Genomic DNA, 18,991 nt, shown 5'->3' with positions numbered 1-18,991 from the left:
CTAGGCTGCTTGATGGCATGCCAATATCATTCTCCTTTGTTGGTGCCTCAAGTGGGGACGTGGAGACTGGTGGGCGGCACGATTTGCATCTCCTTGTGGTTTTGTCCAAGGTAACTATCTGTGGTGGATCCACAGACTATCTGAAGTTTGCTTTTGATAAGGCTCCAGCCATAGTTTTTTCATATGATGCATATGAGTATGAAAGTATGATTGGAGTATGATTCACACCCTGGGGCTGAATCATACGTTGCCCTACTTTCAATTTTTAAAAACAGGAAAAATGTATCTAAATCTAGTATTTTATACTAATTTGAGTAACTATGCTAACAAGCTGAATGAAAACTAGAAATCCATTGTTTCAACAACTTTAGTCTACTAGTAAGGCATTCGAAGATCAAGACAAAACATTGATCTGCCAAAACAAATTCAGATTCTCATTTCCAATCATTTGAGTCCAGATACAATTGAAGCACTGATGGCTGCAGCGTACAAGTGAAAAAAATCCCAAAAATGATATATAGGTAAAAAGAGACTGCCATAAAAGGCAAAGGGTTGCATAACAGCAAAATCTAGAGTCTAAATTGTAGTAGAAGGCTGAAGCAAACTATATGTCAAAAGGATTACAAATATTGATCATGGATAAGATGCACCCTCCTCATCAGCCTCCTCAATGTCCTCATCTGCATCCTCCTCCACCTCCTCCTCATCTTCCTTGTCATTGTCATCATCATCCTCTCCTTGCTCAACAAAACAAGCATTGCTTGCTGTTGGGTTTGCAATGTCCAAGTCTTCTAGTTCCTCTTGCAATTCTTGAAATGAGAGAAATCTATCATCATCCCTTTCCTTAGTAATCATTTCCAAAGTGACCTCAACCTTCTCCCATCCTCTTCGTTTGTTCTTAGAGACAAGGTGAAGATTTGTGTGGATATAAACAAGTTTCTCCAAATGCTTTGGAAGCAACTTGTTTCTCCTCTTTGTACATATTAGAGAGAAGGTACTCCAATTCCTTCCACATGGAGATGAACAACTTCCTTGAGAGAGCACCTTAACAACTAGCTGTTGCAAATGAGGTATGCAAGCCTAAAAGGTTTTCGACCACTTCACCCCTTGGTGCATCCTTGCCACATCCTTTGCAACAGGGCGTGCTTTTTTTTTTGTGGATAATGTGGCTGATTATATTACTCAAAAAAACTAATTTGCTCATCCTCAACAGACTAGTTGGAGCTGATGCAAAGTCATAAATACATCATGAATACAAGTCTCTCAAGGCGGTCTGGGGGGGATGGAGGCAAGAAGCCATGGAGGGGGGTGTATCGCCATCTGGGGCTGCCTGCCTGCATCACGAAAAACAGGTCTTGGCCACCCCAGGTATGCATGAAATGACTACGGAGTTCCTGACGAGCTCTGGACTCGCCCTGCACCTGATCCCAACGGCCGCGGAGGGAGTGGATGATGGAGGTCCAGAGCTTTGCTAAGGTTGCCTGTGCTGAAAGTCTCTCTCCGCCGAAAGTTTCCTGACACTGCGCCTTCTAGATATGCCATCCAGTAAGACTCCCTATGATCTCCTATACCTCAGAGCGGTCTACTGTGGGCTGTAGTACCTGACGGATGGGTAGAGTCTCCAAGGAGACCACTACGCATGACCTTGCCTCGATGATGAATATCGAGTCTTGCATCCCGGCCTCATACAGAAGGTTACGGACCTGGCTGACTGCCTGCCAATAGAAAGCTCCCCATGAGATATATCCAAGGCTGGGTGCTATACAGTGAAGGATGCGGCATGCTCCTCTCCACACGAGCTGTGTCTCCTGACATGACCAAAGGCAGTGCTTTGGGGTTTCCAGAGGCTGTTGTGTGTAGTGCTTACAACCTCCCTCCTTCTGCATCTGGGCAAGCCAACTTCCCACTGCCAAGCCTCCATGTGCCACCAGCGATAAGAAGTACGATACTCTCCTCAAACTCCAGCTATCCCATAGGCGGCGCCAGAAGGTCCGTCAGAACGGCTCCGTGATGCTGTGCTCTGCCCAGTGCCTGCTACGTGATGGCGCCCAATCCATGTCCTCTTGCATTAGTACATGTTTGCCAATCCTGGCAACGTATTCTAGGAACCTCGGTGGCTTCCTGGCGACTGTCGTGGCCGGCCATAGCCACTCTTCTGGATCCCACTCGAGCTCATCAAGTGGTCTACCCTCCCAAATCCAAAGGTGCCACTCCCTGAGCCGGAAAACATAGGGGTCCAGTCGCCATGTCTTCCCTTGAAGGCCCACCATCCGAATCCTCCTCCACGAAAGGGCAACTAACCCGTCATCCTACTCAAGGGTCAGATGCCCCCCCTCCTGAACAATGAAGAAAGTCCCCTGCGGGGCGCCGCCCACTCTACCTACCACCTGTAGGGGGATACCTGTTGGTGAGAACCTAGCGGCCCATACCTCCCCGAGCTCTATCGGCACTCGTATTGGGGGAGCAAGCCACTCCAGAGGTATTGCTGCGTCTATCTCCCTTCGCCTCAACTCTATTCCTCTCTCGCAAAGCCTGATACTCGCTGCAACACCTCCTCGTCCGCCATCCTGTATACCTCCCGCCATGTCCTAATGGTACGAGCCAGGCCGGTCTCCCAACCAGCCCACTAGATGTGGGGGCGTTCACCAATTTGTGTCCCTTCCCGATCTTTGACCTGGGGGTTCCAGATCACTGGCTGATGGTCTATCTCCTCTTGGTAGCCTGGGGGGCTCTGGATCAGGGCCTTACGGAGGCCTTGCCACACATGGAGTAGGCTGCGTAGGAAAGGTGATTTGGGAGGGGGTGATATGGGTTGATGTGAAGATCCATCTTAGGGACGGTGGTCTCCACTCACTGCCAAGCCTCGGTCTACAATCCTGAAGACCCTCTTGCAGTAGGACCTTCTAGGTCTGCCCTCTCGGTGTGAGGCCGCGTACAACTAGCTTGCCCAAGAGGTCCATACTCTGAAACTCTGGGTCTATGATCCTGAGCACTTCCTCTGACCGATGCCGTATGATGGTCGCCCACGCCATCTTGGCCCGGGAATCCCTGGAGCCATCGAACTTGGATCAAAGGAAGTTCCGCACTAGGTGGCGAAGTTGTACTATACAAGACGAGGAGAAGCACCAACACGAGGTGATGTACCAAGCCGTTGCTAGGAGGACCTGGTTAACCATCGGGGCTTGGCCGGCTAATGAGAGACGAGCCGTGCTCTAGTAGGCTATCTTCCTCTGAATAGAATTGAGGACTGGAAGAAACTCCTGGGCAGGAGTGATGTCGAGTCCCACCTGGAATCCTAGGTACCGAACGGTCTACCCTGTGCTCACCCATCTAAATCCAAGGTGGACGCCCCACTTTGTGCTAGAGTTCAGGTCTGTGAGGAAACCAACCAACTTTCGCGAGTTGATTTTCGCTCCCGCTGGTGAACAAAACACCTCAAGAGCCAGCCTTACTCTCTCCAACATCAACTCATTGTCCTCTATGTAGAGTGCTGTATCGTTTGTATACTCTGAGTCTAGCAACTGAGTCTCCTCTCTCACTGGAAGTTGGAGGCCGCGTAAACCTCTCACATGGGACTTGAGGAAGTGAGACGTTGCCTCTGCAAAGAGTCGGAACAGGTACGGGGCCAGGGGACAGCCCTGTCGGACCAATCTCTCCAGCCGAAACTCCTCCCCATGCCTACCACCTATGAGAACCCTGCTGGTGGCCGATCTGTAAAGTGCGGAGACTCTGCGATTCCAAGCCTGTGGGAAACCCAACCTCGCCATGGTGCCCTCTAGGAAATCCCAATCTATCGTGTCATAAGCTTTCTCGAAATCCAAGAGAAGTACGGCTAGTCTCTGCGCATTGTGCTAAGCCCACTCTGTCGCATCAAAGAAGGTAAATACATTGTCCAAGATACTTCTATCCTGGACAAAGCCTGTCTGTGTGTCATGGATGATGTCTGGCAGCACGAGGCGTAGTCGCCTACCAATCATCTTTGCCAGTGTCTTATAGGCCACTGACAATAAGGTGATCGGTCTCCACTGGAAAAGCTCCAATTGATCTCCCCCTTTGGGGAGAAGACTGATAAGGCCTGCCGAAAGGCTCCCTGGCATCTATCCTGAAGTGAAAATCTCCTGGAAGGCCATCAGTAGGGGGCCCTTCACCACTTCCCAGTAGGTAGTAAAGAAGACCTTGGAGAGGCCATCCTCTCCTGGGCATTTCTACCCATCCTGTGTATGGAAAGCCTCTTCTAGTTCCTTCTCTATGAAGGGGGCTAGGAGGGAGCGTCCCATCTTCTCTGTGACGAGGGACGAGATGTGATCCCAGACCTGCTGTCTACATCGCTGTCCTCTAGCTGAGGCCGTCTCCTACTGGAAAAGGCGATCGCAGTAGTCAGTGGCAATCTCCATCACATTGTCTGGGCTGGAGCGAGTCCTCCCATACTGATCTCGGAGGCTGCATATTTGCTCTCTTGAGGTGTGAGGCTGGTGTACTTGGAAAAACTCCTTGCACATCGTATTCCCCTTCCGCGCCTAGAAAGCTGCTGAGGTGCGGAAAGAGAACTCTGAGCGCCTGTCCTCTAGGCCCGCAATGGCTGCTCGTGCTCGCACCTCCTATGCGTGGAGGGTGGGATCCCTTGGTGCCTCCTGTAGTAATCTCTGCGTGGCTGCAAGGTCCCGCCGGAGTGCTCTCTCCTCTTCCCAGCTCTGTTGCCTGGCCTGTATGGCTGCCTCTTGGCAGATTCTGCTCGATTCGGCTAGGACCTCTGTAACCTCCTTTGCGATCCGGTCCCTCCTGCCCCATTCCCTAGTCCAAAGCTGCTCTATCTATCTCATCACCTCCTCCCTCCCATAGATCGAGTCAGGGATCTGATAGGATCGTGTGTCTAGGGCAGATGCTGGGGGTCTAGTGTCAGGAGAACTGGGCAATGATCGGACAATGTGGTGCCCATCTGGCCTCTACGAGAGTCTCCCCACTCTCCCAGATAAAATCTGTCCAACCGCTCTAGCAGGACTCCACCTAGCCGCCTGTATCTCCAAGAGAAATCCATCGACCTCTCCCTCCTGTGGAAGGCAGGGTCTCTCTAGGGATCACGTGCACCTACTGCCAGTAGAAATGCTTTCCATGCCTCCTGCTCCTCCTCGGCTATGCCCTTGTAGCTTCTGCCTCTGCCTTGTTGGTCCTCCGACGCCTCCAAGTTGTTGAAGTCTCCTTCAACGATCCAGGAGTCCATCTCTGGGAGTCCCTCCGCGATCTCCACCCAGAATCTGCTGCGTGCCCTAACCTCCGTAGGGGCATAGACATTGACGACTCCTAGGCACGAGTCCCCAATGTCCAGTCTGATCCTTAAAACCCTCCCTGCCACTATTGTCCCATGGTCTCATACACAGGCGGTGAGACTTGGGCCGATAGAGGTGCATACGTCTCCACTCCTGCCGTGGGTACTTATGGCGTGCTCCCAGTAAGTGCAGGAGCTGCTTGGGAGTATCTTTCCTACCCGCTGGGCCTTGGTGGGCATGAGCTTGTGTTCCTGTAGAAGTAGGATGTCGATCTGTCCGAAAAGGGCAGGCTGCAGCTCTTGCCGAACAATCAACTTTCTAGAACCACATGCCCCACTGTAGTGGAGACTGTTCACATTTCATGATGCAAGGTGTAACCTCATGGGGAAACCTGTGACCGACCGAATAGGCATCTATTCGGTGTGAAGCTGCTGATGAGGAGGAGAAATTATGAGGCATGCAAGTGCGCTTTGCCACAGGTCTGGATGGTGAACTCCAATCCCCCATGGTAGCCCTTGGCTAGACCATAGGGGGGAGTGATAGATTCTCCAGGTGGTACTATCAATGCATCTATCATCCATGCTGAGAGTTGTGACTTTGTATACTGGTAGAAGCAGGCCGCCTATGCTAGGGGTCACTCGATTACATCCCGCAGAGCTTTCCACTGTGGAGGGGCTAAAAAGATGATGCTCAAGTGCGGAACCTCAGCACCAGCCCACCAGTTAATGGCCATCATGCAGCCAGGCCACTGCTGTGCAAACAGTGCTAGTCCTTCATTTTCCATCCATTGGGAGATGAGTCTTCAACTCCTCTATCTGTGTCGTCGTCCAAACCCCTGAGTGGGAGGACTGAAAGAACAAGGCGTAGTTTGGTCCATCCGGTGGTGCTAGTAGATGGACCTTGCCCCTCCTTGACTTGCGAACCACGAAGATCCCCACCTCTAGAGGTAGTGGGAACTCTCTGCGCTCTGCAACTTTGAGGTAGGACAATGGGCCACTGCGGAAGAACTCCTGTGGCAACATCTGCGCCTGTCTCGAGAAAGTGTGATGGGCGGCAGGGGCAAATGAGTTCGTGGCTATGTGGAAGGGGGAGAACTGCTGGTGCGAGGAGGATGTAGGTGTGTGTGGCTCATCACCTCCTGTGGGAGCAGGAGAGGTGGTTCTGGGTGGGGATCACCATAACCGGGGGTGGATCGGGGGGAGGGGGTGCTCAACAGGGGAGGTGGTGGGGGGGAAGTAGATCGAGGGATGGTGGGATGGTTAGAGGTACATGGCGGGTGGAAGGGGGCTGGTGGCCCTGGAAGAGGAGGGGGGGCGTGGGCTCGGATCAGTAGGGGGGGCATGGGAGGTGGGGGGGGGGGGGGTGGGTGGGTGTGGGGGGTATGGGCTCTTAAGTGAGGTAGCCTGTGGCGCGGGTGGTGGACGCGGGGGGTTGCGGCTCTGTCGGGTGGGGCGGGCAGGGGGGGCTGCGGAGTGCTTTGCCGAGGGGGCATCGCTTGCCCTCCTGCTCTCTGCTGTCAAGGTTGTGTTTGCGGAGCTGGCTGCGGCCCCCCCTGCCGTCGCTCTCTCTGTCGTCTCTGGAACTGTGTGAAGCCATCAGTATCCACCTGTGGGCCTATCAACGGAGCCGCCTTGGCTCTGAAGCACGTACAGTCTGTTGCCTGATGCCCAAGTCATGGCAGCGCAAGCACTGCCCTAGTTGCTCGGTCACAGTGACCTGTTGCCTAAAGAAGTGACCTCCAGCCTCTATCTCCAGGAACTTGGGTATACTCTTTGTGTCTCTCATGGCCACTCGTACCTTGGGGACTCCTGCAGCTGTCACAGCATCCGTGAAGGAGGCAGGGAGAACTGTGCCGAAGAGCTGACCAAAGTCCTCCACTAACTGGCGGTACTCTACCACCATTCCGGGAAAAAGTAAAGTGAGTGGGTGTTTGAGAAAATTGTTGTGGAGCTCAAATGACTCCAATGTGAAGCCGCTGTACCAGGGGACCATGTGAATGACCCCCTTCGTGGAGGCATAGGGCGAGCTCTCCACCAACTCCCGAGCTGCATCTGCGGAGGTGAGACGAACCATGAAGATCCCACGGCCCATGAGGAGTGCCTCCACGATTTGCGATGTGCCAATGCGTAGCGTGGAGTGGAGCCAATTCCGAAGCTGGGCCCTGGTTGGAGAGTGCCCTACTACCTGACCGAAAATTGCTGTTTCTTTAAGCTCGAGCTTAGTGACGTGGACGGCCAAGAGCTGTTCTTGAGAGAGGACAACACGCAAGGTGTTTGACTGCGGGGCACTCGCAGAATGCACCGGCGTCTAACCAGAGGTTTCCATTGCGCTTCCCTACTGAGAACCTACCGAACACATTGCTGTATTGCCGGAGGGGGGGAGTTGCTGCAAATGGAGGGAGCAACTGGGGGAGGGCGCGAGGGCGATGGTGATGGCGATGGTGAGGGGGAGGGTGGGGGATTTTGTTTTGTGATGCTGATAGAGGCCCCGGGCGCCATGGATGACGGCGTGTAGGCAGGTGGCTGTAGGGTGGATGAGAGGAAGAGAACGCAAGAAAGGTATCAGGGCGGGGGGGGGGGGGGGGGTGACCAGACGTGTGGCCGGTACCAGGGCGTGGAAGGTGATCAGGGTGAGGGGGAGGTGCCGGAGGGGGGGGGATGTACCAGGCGGGGGGGAGGGGCAGCTTTATGGCGGGAGCCACAGGGCGAGGGGGGGGGGCGCATGCACAACGTGATGGCAGGAGTCACAGGGCGGGGGGCAGTGTGATGGCGATGGCGAGGAGGGGGAAGCATAATGTGGTGGCAAGAAGGGGAGGTGCAACGTTGATGACGAGTGGGGGGGGGGCAGCGCGATGGCAAGGAGGCATGCGAGAGGGATGGGGGAGGTGCAATGGCCGATCGGCCGGGGGGGGGGGGGGGCAGTTCGACGGGGCATGGGGGCAAGGGTAGCGGCGCATTGGTAGGGAGACATCTATTCCTATAAGCTCCCGTTTGCAACAGGGCGTGCATATCCACTTGTCTCATTCTTATACATCTCCAACTCATCACATAAAACACCTTGTTTTACAACATCATGAAGAGTGTACCTCTGTGTCACATTCATCCAGCCTTTATGCACTTTACTATCACCACCTAGATTCTTTGCTCTCCATATTGGATGCAAAACATAAGCAACTGTATGTAAAGGGGAATGCAACATATTCCATCTATTGACACACAAGTCCTTAATCTCCTGCAATTTGCAAGTGTCCACATCCTCAATGCCCTCTATCTTCTCACTCATACAATTTGTGAGTTGATAAACAAGCTCCATTGTTGCATCTTCTCCATCTGGAAGTTGAAGGATCTTTGGAATAGATGCATATATCTTCAGAATAGTCTTTGCATCTTGCCAAAAAGCGACTTCCAAAAAGATACTAGCCACTTGCATTGCTTTATTAGTGTGATACATTGCCAAAAAGTAACCCCCAAAAAAATACTAGCAACTTGCATTGCTTTATGCGATACACGCTTTTCTTGATCCAATCTACAGTCACAACCAAGCATCTCAAGCCATTATAGCATCTTTTGTCTAGTAAGTTTTCCAGCATAATGAACATGTAAGCAAAGTATGTTTGAGTTGGCTTGACTAGCTTCTTTTTACTGAATTTGAGATACAATGCTAAAACTATATGCTTGCTAGTTATGAATGTGGCATTGGTAAAGAAAATGTTAGGCCATTGTGATTGTATTAATTGTCCAACTCGCACATAGTTTGTTGCATTATCCATACACACATGCACCACATTTTGTGGCCCAATATCCAAGATTACGTCTTTCAAAATCTCATAGATATACTCTCCAAACTTATATTGTCCACTTGTGTCTACTGCATTCATGAACATAGAATCATGTATGGAAGACACCATGACATTAATGATGGGTGTACGATGAGAGTTGGACCATCCATCACATAAAATGCTGTATCCATATTTCTTCCACTTATCTCTACTATCAAGCAACTCTCTTTCAATGCATCTCACTTCATCATTAAGTTCCTTTGTGTGAAGCATGTGATCAGATGGGGGCTTAGCCAACGTCCCCAATTGCTTTGACTATGTCCAAAAAGTATGGATTCCTTACTTTCAAATGAGGAATGTTCTCAACATAAAAGAATGTGCGAAGGGCAACATCAACATTATGCCTTGCTTGCATGCTCCAAGACTTCTCTAAAGGTCCTTGTATGTGCCCTATATTTTACTTCTTTGAGCTTGGTGGCTGAATACTATATGAAGTGGAAGCACTTGCACCTATAGCTCCAACATCAGGGGCATTTGCACGGTCACTTGCAATGTTTGCCTCACCAAGCGAACCCTCTCATAAGTCAGACATAGACTCATCAATAGCTGCATAGGGATCTGCAAATCTTGCTTCCACATGCAATTGCCAACATGTCTCCTTCACACGTGTAGGTGGTTGTGAGCATTTACCCACACCATAACCTTTTACCCCAAGAAAATGAGCTCTTATGCAAGATGGGTGAAACCAGCCTTCCTTCTCGGATAGGGTGGTTTAACCTGATTGAGCACTTAATTACAGCAATTAGCAAATGAACATAAACAGAAATGCTCACTTTACCTTCATAAACTTGGACAGTGGACACCCTGTTGGCCCCAAAACTGGCGCCCCTTTCGGTATTTCTTTAATTTCAATTGCTGATGGATAAATTACAAGCTGAGATTTCACAATCTCCTTGGCTGATTCAAAAGTCCCTTGCTGTTCCAATAATCAGCAAAGCATTCGGGCAAATTGCCCCTTGATTTTCACCCAGGACTTGCTCTAATGGAACCCCAACTGGTCAAATGCTGCCCCAAATTCACAATAGATGGACTGGCATCCCAAATCCTCACAATTCCACGAATTTCCGGTGCTGATTTCAGTGTACAATGCCTTTGATTGATGGCACGGGTTCCAAGGTGGTTGCTAAACCCTAATTACTGCTGTAATTTAGGGTTTACAGTAGTAAACTCTCTGCTGTCCACCAAATTTGGCTGTACTCTGCTACCCATGGTTGAGAATTGCTGACAATACTTGAGCATAGACTGGAGGAGATGAGAGAATGCTGTAGAAAGAGAGAAAATCAGCTGAAATGTAACTTCTGATTCGTAGCTCTGATGACAAATCTGATGGCACTAACAGCTTCAAAAGGGGGGTAAAATACCAGCTTCAACTTGGCTGGCGAGCCCTCTTCTCCTACCGCTGCCTCTCTTGAGGCAGAAGAGAAAACCTATTGCCCCCGTCCTGTCGCGGCGCGCGATCAGTCATTGTCGCCTCTCAGAGCCAAATCTGATCGCCTCCTCTCCCTCCACCAAGCTCCGAATGGCTGCCATTCAGCTTCCACCACTCTCCAACAGCCTTCTCCCTAATTGCACGGGAAAGTTTTGCCAAGTGGCAGCCTTTCTAATGCATTTTCAGCCATTAAATTAATTTTTCAGAATTAATTAATTCTGAAAATTAATTTCAGCCCTTTTGTCCTTGCCCAAAATTAAACTTGCCCATCTGGAATGAAATTGGCTAGGCCATTTGCAACTTGGAGTGGTTTCCAACCTCTGTTGACCCTTAGACTAAGTCCCTAGTGTCACCACTGACACTTAATGGCCAAACAATTGTCCTAGGGTCCAACTTGGCACCAACTGACCACCAAAACCCAGTTGGCATAACTTAACACAACTTTTGCCTTTAACACCTACTGCATCCTCGGGGTCCTTGGCCCGTTCCCATGAAATAACTTCCATGTGCATCACATGTGCTAAACAACCTTACACATTTGATTAGTAACTTAATCAAATGTTACTAGCAAGATTAAAGCATCTCAAAATTTCACGTCCCCGTGACAGACCTCCCCCTTGAAAACCTTGCAATCGTCCTCGATTGCACTGCATTGGGCCAAAGCAAAAGTATATTGCACTAGAATTTCAATTTGGCATGATAGTCACCACAACATTTGCCACTGTTGTCAAACTGTTGCATATGCGCAAAACTTATTGAAAATTTCCAGCCAGCAAAACATAATAGAAAACTGAAAAACAGTCCATAACTGTTGCTAGAAACCATTGGATGCATCCATAACTCATGTTTCTCAACTGTTCTGACTTCAAAACCATAGTAAAGCATATTCTCAGCATAAACCATGGCGGAAACTTTCAATGACATTCGTTTACATGCGGCTGTCCATGGAATCAGCTGTAAACCATTAAAAACTGAGCATGACCTGATCATAAACTGATCATGAACTGATATGAGAACTGATCACAAATGGCGGCAAATGTGACTCCAAACTGATCACAAGCTGATGGTTAAAAAAAAAACTGATCAGAAACTGATGCAAAAACTGATCCCAAAGTGATCATAAATGGTTCTCAAACTGATCAAAAACTGAGTTGAAACTAATCAGAAATTGATCTCAAAACTGAGGCAAAAACTCATGCTAAACTCGTCCAAAAACTCATGCATAAGTATAGTCTCAGAGCCGCGGTTACAACCATACTCATATACATGTATCTCATAGTGACTAGTACACCGAGTAGTGACCTCATGGTAGACATATTGTCAGCACAGTACCTTGGATGCATGCTAAATACATCCGAGATCCACTACATACGAGAGCTGTCCAAAACCGGTGGAGTGGAAGTGCTACCTTCCCCTTGAGCATCAGGCAATGCTCGGGACGCCCGCTCTGCTGAACCTAAGTAAGCCCGATCCAAAGTCGGCTCTAACTAAAAGGCATTGAGATAAAGTTGCAACAACTGAGGATGGTCTGCCAAGTCATCCTCTTCCATCCATTTTGCATCCATTGGTGAATAATTTTGAAACTTCACTAAATATCTTCTGGAAACTTTACCTCTGACCTTCCTTTCCCTATGTACCAAAATTTGCTCGGGTACCATAATCTCATCTAGTTCCTCAACCTCTGGCTGAATTTCAGTAGATACATCTTCTGGCACATCACCACGAAAAGGTCTCAACAAACTAACATGAAAGCCATTGTGTATCCGCCAATGTGGAGGTAATTTCAGCCGATATGCAATATCGCTGATCTTTTCCAACACTTGAAAAGGGCCCATAGTATCTCATGCTTAACTTCGGATACAACCTCTCTCTTCCCTTCCTCTTTTTCAGCCTTGCCTTTTCAAAATGTAGCAATACATAATCGCCCTATGCAAACTGCAAAGTACGTCTATGGCGGTCAGTTGCCCGCTTTTGCTTGTCCTGTGACCTCTGAAGTGCATACTTTATCTTTGCATAGGATGCATCCAAGCTTTCCACAAAGCGTTCAGCCTCAAAGATCTTATCCTTAGTGTGCAAAATAGGTGGAACCTTCTTGCCACCCTCAACCACCTCAAATGGAGCCTTGCCAGTGGAACTATGCACCGTATTATTGTATACAAACTCAACCAATGGCAAATACTACTCCCACTGTGTCTTGTGGTCTAAAACATAGCATCTCAAAAGATCCAACACTGTGAAATTCACTTCCTCAGACTGACCATCTGTCTGGGGATGGAAGGATGATGAGAATTTCAGCGTGGTACCCATATTTTCAAACAACCCCTTCTAGAATAGACTGGTCATCTGAGGGTCTCGATCACTGATGATTGACTCAGGCATACCATGATACTTGAAAATGTGCTGCATAAATAATCGTGCCATATGATCAGTCTTTGTCTTCTTTCTCACCGGGATGAAATGGGCTTGTTTGCTAAACCTGCAAATAATAGTCCATATCCCATCATTCCTTGTAGGTGTCCTAGGAAGCTCAAAGATAAAGTCCATAGCAATGCTCTGCCAAGGCCTATCTGGAATAGGCAAGGGCTGCAACAAGCTCGGCATCTTTTGCCTATCATGCTTTACCTTTTGACATATGATGCATGCCCTAACAAACTGCTCTACATCATGCCTTAAAGCTGGCCAATAAAAGAAATGCTCCACTGCCTTGACTGTGGCATCAATACCTCTGTGTCCTGCATACGGAGGAGCATGACTTTCAATGATCACTCTAAGCCTCAACTGCTTTGTGACACAGTCGTCCATGCATCAACAAAAATCCATCTCTTAGCATAAAATGCTCATGCCTTTGGCCATTGCAAAGGTGATTATAAACATTAGCAAAGTCCGAATCAGTACATATTGCTCTTTCATGGCATCGAACTCAGTGTGATAAACCATAGTGACGGCTGAAATTTGTGGCTTACGTGACAATGCATTAGCCACAACATTCTTTTTACCATCAATGTATATAATCTAAAAATGAAACATAGAGAGAAAATTTGCCCATCTCATATGCTTCTCTGACAACTTTGTTTGCGTCAGAAAGTACCTCAAAGACTGATGGTCTGTCTGCACTGTAAAATCAGCCCCCAATAAATAATGTTTTCACGTAGACAGTGCATGAATTACAGCCAAGAGCTCTTTCTCATAAACTTGTAAATTCCTCTTTGCACCGTGGAGAATGTGGCTCTCATAAGCCACAACTCCGCCATCTTGCATAATGACAACCCCCATGTTGTTACCACATGCATCACACTAAACTACAAATGACTTCCTTAGATCAGGCAACACAAGCACAAGATCTGAAGTTATCTTTTCCTTCAACTTTTCAAATGCTGAAATTTCCATTGCTGTCCATCTAAATGGCACATCTTTCTTTTACAAAGCATGCAATGGAGATGCAATTTCAGCAAACCCGCGTACATACTTCCTATAGTAAGAACATAAACCCAAGAAGCTGCGGATCTCATGAACATTCTTCAAAGCTCGCCATGAACGTATTGCTTCAACCTTAGCAGGGTCCATACGAATACCATCAGCCGATACAATATGTCCCAAGAAGTGGATTTCGTGCAAAAAGAATTCACTCTTCTTGTCATTGATAACCAGCCTATGCTTACGTAGCTCATTGAAAACAATGTCCAAGTGCTTTCTATGCTCCATCTCATTCTTTGAATAGACAATCATGTCATCAAAGAAAGTACCCACAAATGCTCTATGTGGCCGAAATATGCGATCCATCATCCGATTAAAAGTGGTAGGAGCATTTGTAAGTCCAAAAGGCATGAAAGAAATTCATATAACCCAAAAGATGTCCTAAAAGCTGTCTTAGGCACATCCTCTGGTCTAATAAGTATTTGATGATACCCACTTTTCAAATCTATACGGTTGAATAGTGTTGCCCCCTACAATCTATCCATAACATCATCGATCTGAGGGGTCGGAAAGCGGTTCTTTATCGTGATCTTGTTCAGAGCTCAATAGTCAATGCACATATTCTATGAACCATCCTTTTTCTGATCCAAAAGCACTGGAGAACAGAAAGGAGATGAGCTGGGCTGAATCAACCCTTTTTCTAACAGCTCATTTACTTGACTCATAATCTCCTCCTGTTGGGCTGCACTGACTCTATAGGGCGGTTTATTAGGAGGGCTACTTCCAGGGATAAGGTCTATGCCATGATCTTCGGGTCTTTCAGGTGGTAGCTGCCGTGGAAGTGACTGGGAGAAGCAATCAGTATACATTTTTAGAAATGACATGCGATCTTTCTCTAATTTAGATATATTCTCAACATTCTCACTATCATCCTTATCCTTAGCAAAAACTAAATATGCTGAAAGATGATTTTTCATTACTTTAGAAATAGCAGCTGCAGATACAACATGGACAGATTCCCCTTTCAACTTTACATCAAGTGTGAGTGTCTTTCCCTTATGTTGAATAGTGATCTCTTTTGCATATGAATCAATCACTGCATGCATACGATGGTACCATAGCATACCAAGCAACACATCACAACCCTTAAGTGGAGCAATGTAAAACTCTTCGCTGTCCACATATCCCTGTATGTACAACCGAAGCTTTCCAATGAGTGGTGTGACACGTTCTGCATGACCCTTACATGCCATTCCAACTTTCCCCATAGCTTCCATCTCATCCTCTTTGATGCCTAGACGGGCTGCCATGTCAGTAGAGATGAAGTTGGCTCGTGCACCATTATCAAAGAAGATCAATGCATGCTGATCCCTAATTTTGCCCCATGCTTTGCACAACTCAGTAGCATCATCATTGGGCTGATTACTAACAACATCGGGCACCAATCCCACTGATATTTTGGGCCTTTTACCCTTAGAATCTCCCTGATTTTCTGATTTTACAGCTTGCTTCCTATTGGGACAGTTCGTTGCAATATGACCCTCCTGTTCACAAATAAAGCATTTATTTGCAGCCATCAATTCCCTACGTCATGCCAATGTTTTCGAGCCCTTTCTTTGCTGTTTTGGCCTCTTTTCAGGTTGGTTTTCAGATATGCCCCTTTTCTTAGCCTTAAACAACTTTTTATTCGGCTTCTCCCCGCTCTCTTGGAAGCCCGAATCCTTTCCACGCAGCAAAGCATCGGCTGTAGCAGCAGTCTCTATGAGCTGAGACATGCTAGACATGGTGGATTTTATGCAAAAATCCCTGATTCCTTTTGGGCAGCCCACATACATATTTTTCCACTTGCTCATGAAGGGGTACGGCACAATAAGAAGTGACGGGTAGCAATGCATCCCAAAACTTCTTATTGTATTGCTCTAAATTCTTGCATTCCTTAGCATCAAGCTTGTTCCAAGCTGTCATGATGTCCACCTCAAAGGTACTAGGCAACCAATTTGATGCAAACATTTGCTTGAATTGTACCCATGTTGATGGTGCTCTACCTTGCATCAAGAGCGTGGACCACCACTGCAATGCATTCCCCTTCAAGAAAGTGGTTGCCTTTCGAATCTTAGAGGATTCGGTGAAGTTTCCCCCTGAATAGGCTGCATCAAACTGCTGAATGAAGGTCAGAGCTTTCAGCCTATCTTGTGCACCACTAAAGGACTCAAACTTCACTGCTTTTTCACCCTCATCATAGTCTTTTGCTTCCCCTTTGGGAGTCAAGTTGTCATACACTGGCTGTTGCAAAAAGGGTGCATTTGCTGTATTTACATCATGACCAAGCCCAAATGAAGCATTTGGATGACCAACAGTCATTTCTTGAGCCCCATAAGCATTCGGGGGTGCAAATGCATTGCCAAATATTCCACTTTGTGCCCCAGGCATCAAGCCAGTGCTACCATACATAGGGTTTTGCACATTTCCAACTATACCCGAAAACAATGGGCCTTGCACACCATGCATTGGCTGCTGCATACCATAGGGATTTGTGCCATACATTCCCGTATGCGGCCCTTGGCCAACCATTGCATGAAAAATCGTGCTACCACCAAAGTATCCTGGCTGCCCCATCATAGCATGCATGCCCGGCTGTCCAAAATCCATTGGATTGGCACTTCCATAATGGCCTTGGATTTGCATTCCTTGCCCTATAGGTTCCAACTGTTTAGCTTCATTGGCCTCTTTAGGAGCTTCAAGTGAAGGATTTGGTACTAACTTCGGTGCATCTTGCTGTCCCGAAGGTGTAGAAGTCGACTTCTTCTTCTTGCCCTTGCTGTCCTTCTTCGGAGCATTCAAAAATCGGGTGAACTGAGGATCCTTTGCCAATTGGGCAAAGAGATTTGCTGCTGTCCTCATCCGATTCTTGAACTGGTCATTAAATTCCTCTTCACTTTGTTGGTCATCTACCTCATGACGGCTTGAAGGCCCTGCATCTTGCTCAACAACAACATTTTCAGCTCGTTGTCCATCATGAGAGCCTTGTCCAAGATTAGACATTGCATTTCCTTCATTCCCATGAGAATGTCCATACTGAGAGGCATCATCACTGCTTGATTCCATCTCACTATATGAAGACATGTTGCTGTAATTTCTCAACTAAGCACAAAAATCAGCACTAGCACAAAGCTTTGGTTTGCAATCAGGTGCCTCGGCCTCACCAAATCAAGAGATTGAGTGATTATCCCGGCAATGGAACCATGAAACCAGCCTTCCTTCTCAGATAGGGTGGTTTAACCTGATTAAGCACTTAATTACAACAATTAGCAAATGAACATAAACAGAAATGCTCACTTTACCTTCATAAACTTGGAGAGTGGACACCCTGTTGGCCCCAAAACTAGCGCCTCTTTCGATATTTCTTTAATTTCAATTATTGATGGATAAATTACAAGCCGAGATTTCACAATCTCCTTGGCTGATTCAAAAGCCCCTTGCTGTTCCAATAATCAGCAAAGCATTCGGGCAAATTGCCCCTTGATTTTCACCCAGGACTCGCTCTAATGGAACCCCAACTGGTCAAATGCTGCCCAAATTCACAATAGATGGGCTGGCATCTGAAATCCTCACAATTCCACAAATTTCCGGTGCTAATTTCAGTGTACAATGCCTTTGATTGATGGCACGGGTCCCAAGGTGGCTGCTAAACCCTAATTACTGCTGTAATTTAGGGTTTACAGTAGTAAACTCTCTGCTGTCCACCAAATTTGGCTGCACTCTGCTACCCATGGCTGAGAATTGCTGCGAATACTTGAGCATAGACTGGAGGAGATGAGAGAATGCTGTAGAAAGAGAAAAAATCAGCTGAAATGTAACTTCTGATTTGTAGCTCTGATGACAAATCTGATGGCACCAACAACTTCAAAAGGGGGGTAAAACACCAGCTTCAGCTTGGCTGGCAAGCCCTCCTCTCCTACCGCCACCTCTCTTGAGGCGGAAGAGAAAACCTGCTGCCCCCTGTCCTATCGGGGCGTGCGATCAGTCGTCATCGCCTCTTAGAGCCAAATCTGATCACCTCCTCTCCCTCCACCAAGCTCCGAATGGTTGCCATTCAGCTTCCACCACTCTCCAACAGCCTTCTCCCTAGTTGCATGGGAAAGTTTTGCCAAGTGGCAGCCTTCCTAATGCATTTTCAGCCATTAAATTAATTTTTCAGAATTAATTAATTCTGAAAATTAATTTCAGCCCTTTTGTCCTTGCCCAAAATTAAACTTGCCCATCTGGAATGAAATTGGCTAGGCCATTTGCAACTTGGAGTGGTTCCCAACCTCTGTTGACCCTTAGACTAGCATTAATTAATTAATTAATGCTAGTCCCTAGTGTCACCACTGTCACTTAATGGCCAAACAATTGTCCTAGGGTCCAACCTGGCACCAACTGACCACCAAAACACAGTTGGCATAACTTAACACAACTTTTGCCTTTAACACCCACTGCATCCTCAGGGTCCTTGACCAGTTCCCATGAAATAACTGCCATGTGCATCACATGTGCTAAACAACCTTGCACATTTGATTAGTAACTTAATCAAATGTTACTAGCAAGATTAAAGCATCTCAAAATTTCACGTCCCCGTGACAATGGGCCTCCATCCCAAGTGTGTTGACACCACTTGCATGTAAATTGCCCCCTTTCACATTGCCTCACAGTTGCTACAAATCCCCATTCCACTTTTTTCTTTCTTCCCATTTGTGTTGGCTTGTAGCAAAATAATGAGGATGAAGCTTCGTTAGATGAAGACATTACAACTAATTTAGCTTGTTGAAATGTCAATTTCAGCTGTAAAATCAGAAATCTCAGAGGTTTTAAAGGCAATGCTAAAGGCTCAAACATTTCAGACTTCTAATCAGTAGTTTTAGAGATTCTTAAGCTAATATTAAAGGGAAAAAGAGTGTTTCCCAACAATTTGAGAGTTAAATGGCTGTTAATGTCTTCAGAAATTTTAGACCTTTAGTTGCAAAGTACTGCATATTGGGCATGTCGCTTGTCTTTCTTCTTGTAGCA

The 18,991-nt window shown here is 47.3% G+C and overlaps 1 protein-coding gene and 1 pseudogene across 5 annotated transcripts in view; one reads left to right on the top strand and one right to left on the bottom strand.

The window, feature by feature from the left end:
* LOC148039418 (adenylyl-sulfate kinase 3-like) overlaps positions 1 to 18,991 on the top strand; it is a 73,760-nt gene that overhangs the window by 52,698 nt on the left and 2,071 nt on the right. The gene's annotated exons all lie outside the window — the stretch shown is intronic.
* On the bottom strand, positions 634 to 18,676 carry LOC148039419 (uncharacterized; annotated as a pseudogene).

The sequence above is a fragment of the Lygodium microphyllum genome, chromosome 2 (genome assembly GCF_053477565.2).
Source record: "Lygodium microphyllum isolate KBCC chromosome 2, Lygodium_microphyllum_v1.1.10, whole genome shotgun sequence".
NCBI lineage: Eukaryota > Viridiplantae > Streptophyta > Polypodiopsida > Schizaeales > Lygodiaceae > Lygodium > Lygodium microphyllum.
The sequence above is the reverse complement of the archived record's forward strand: the minus strand, read 5'-3'. Positions and strand labels throughout refer to the sequence as shown.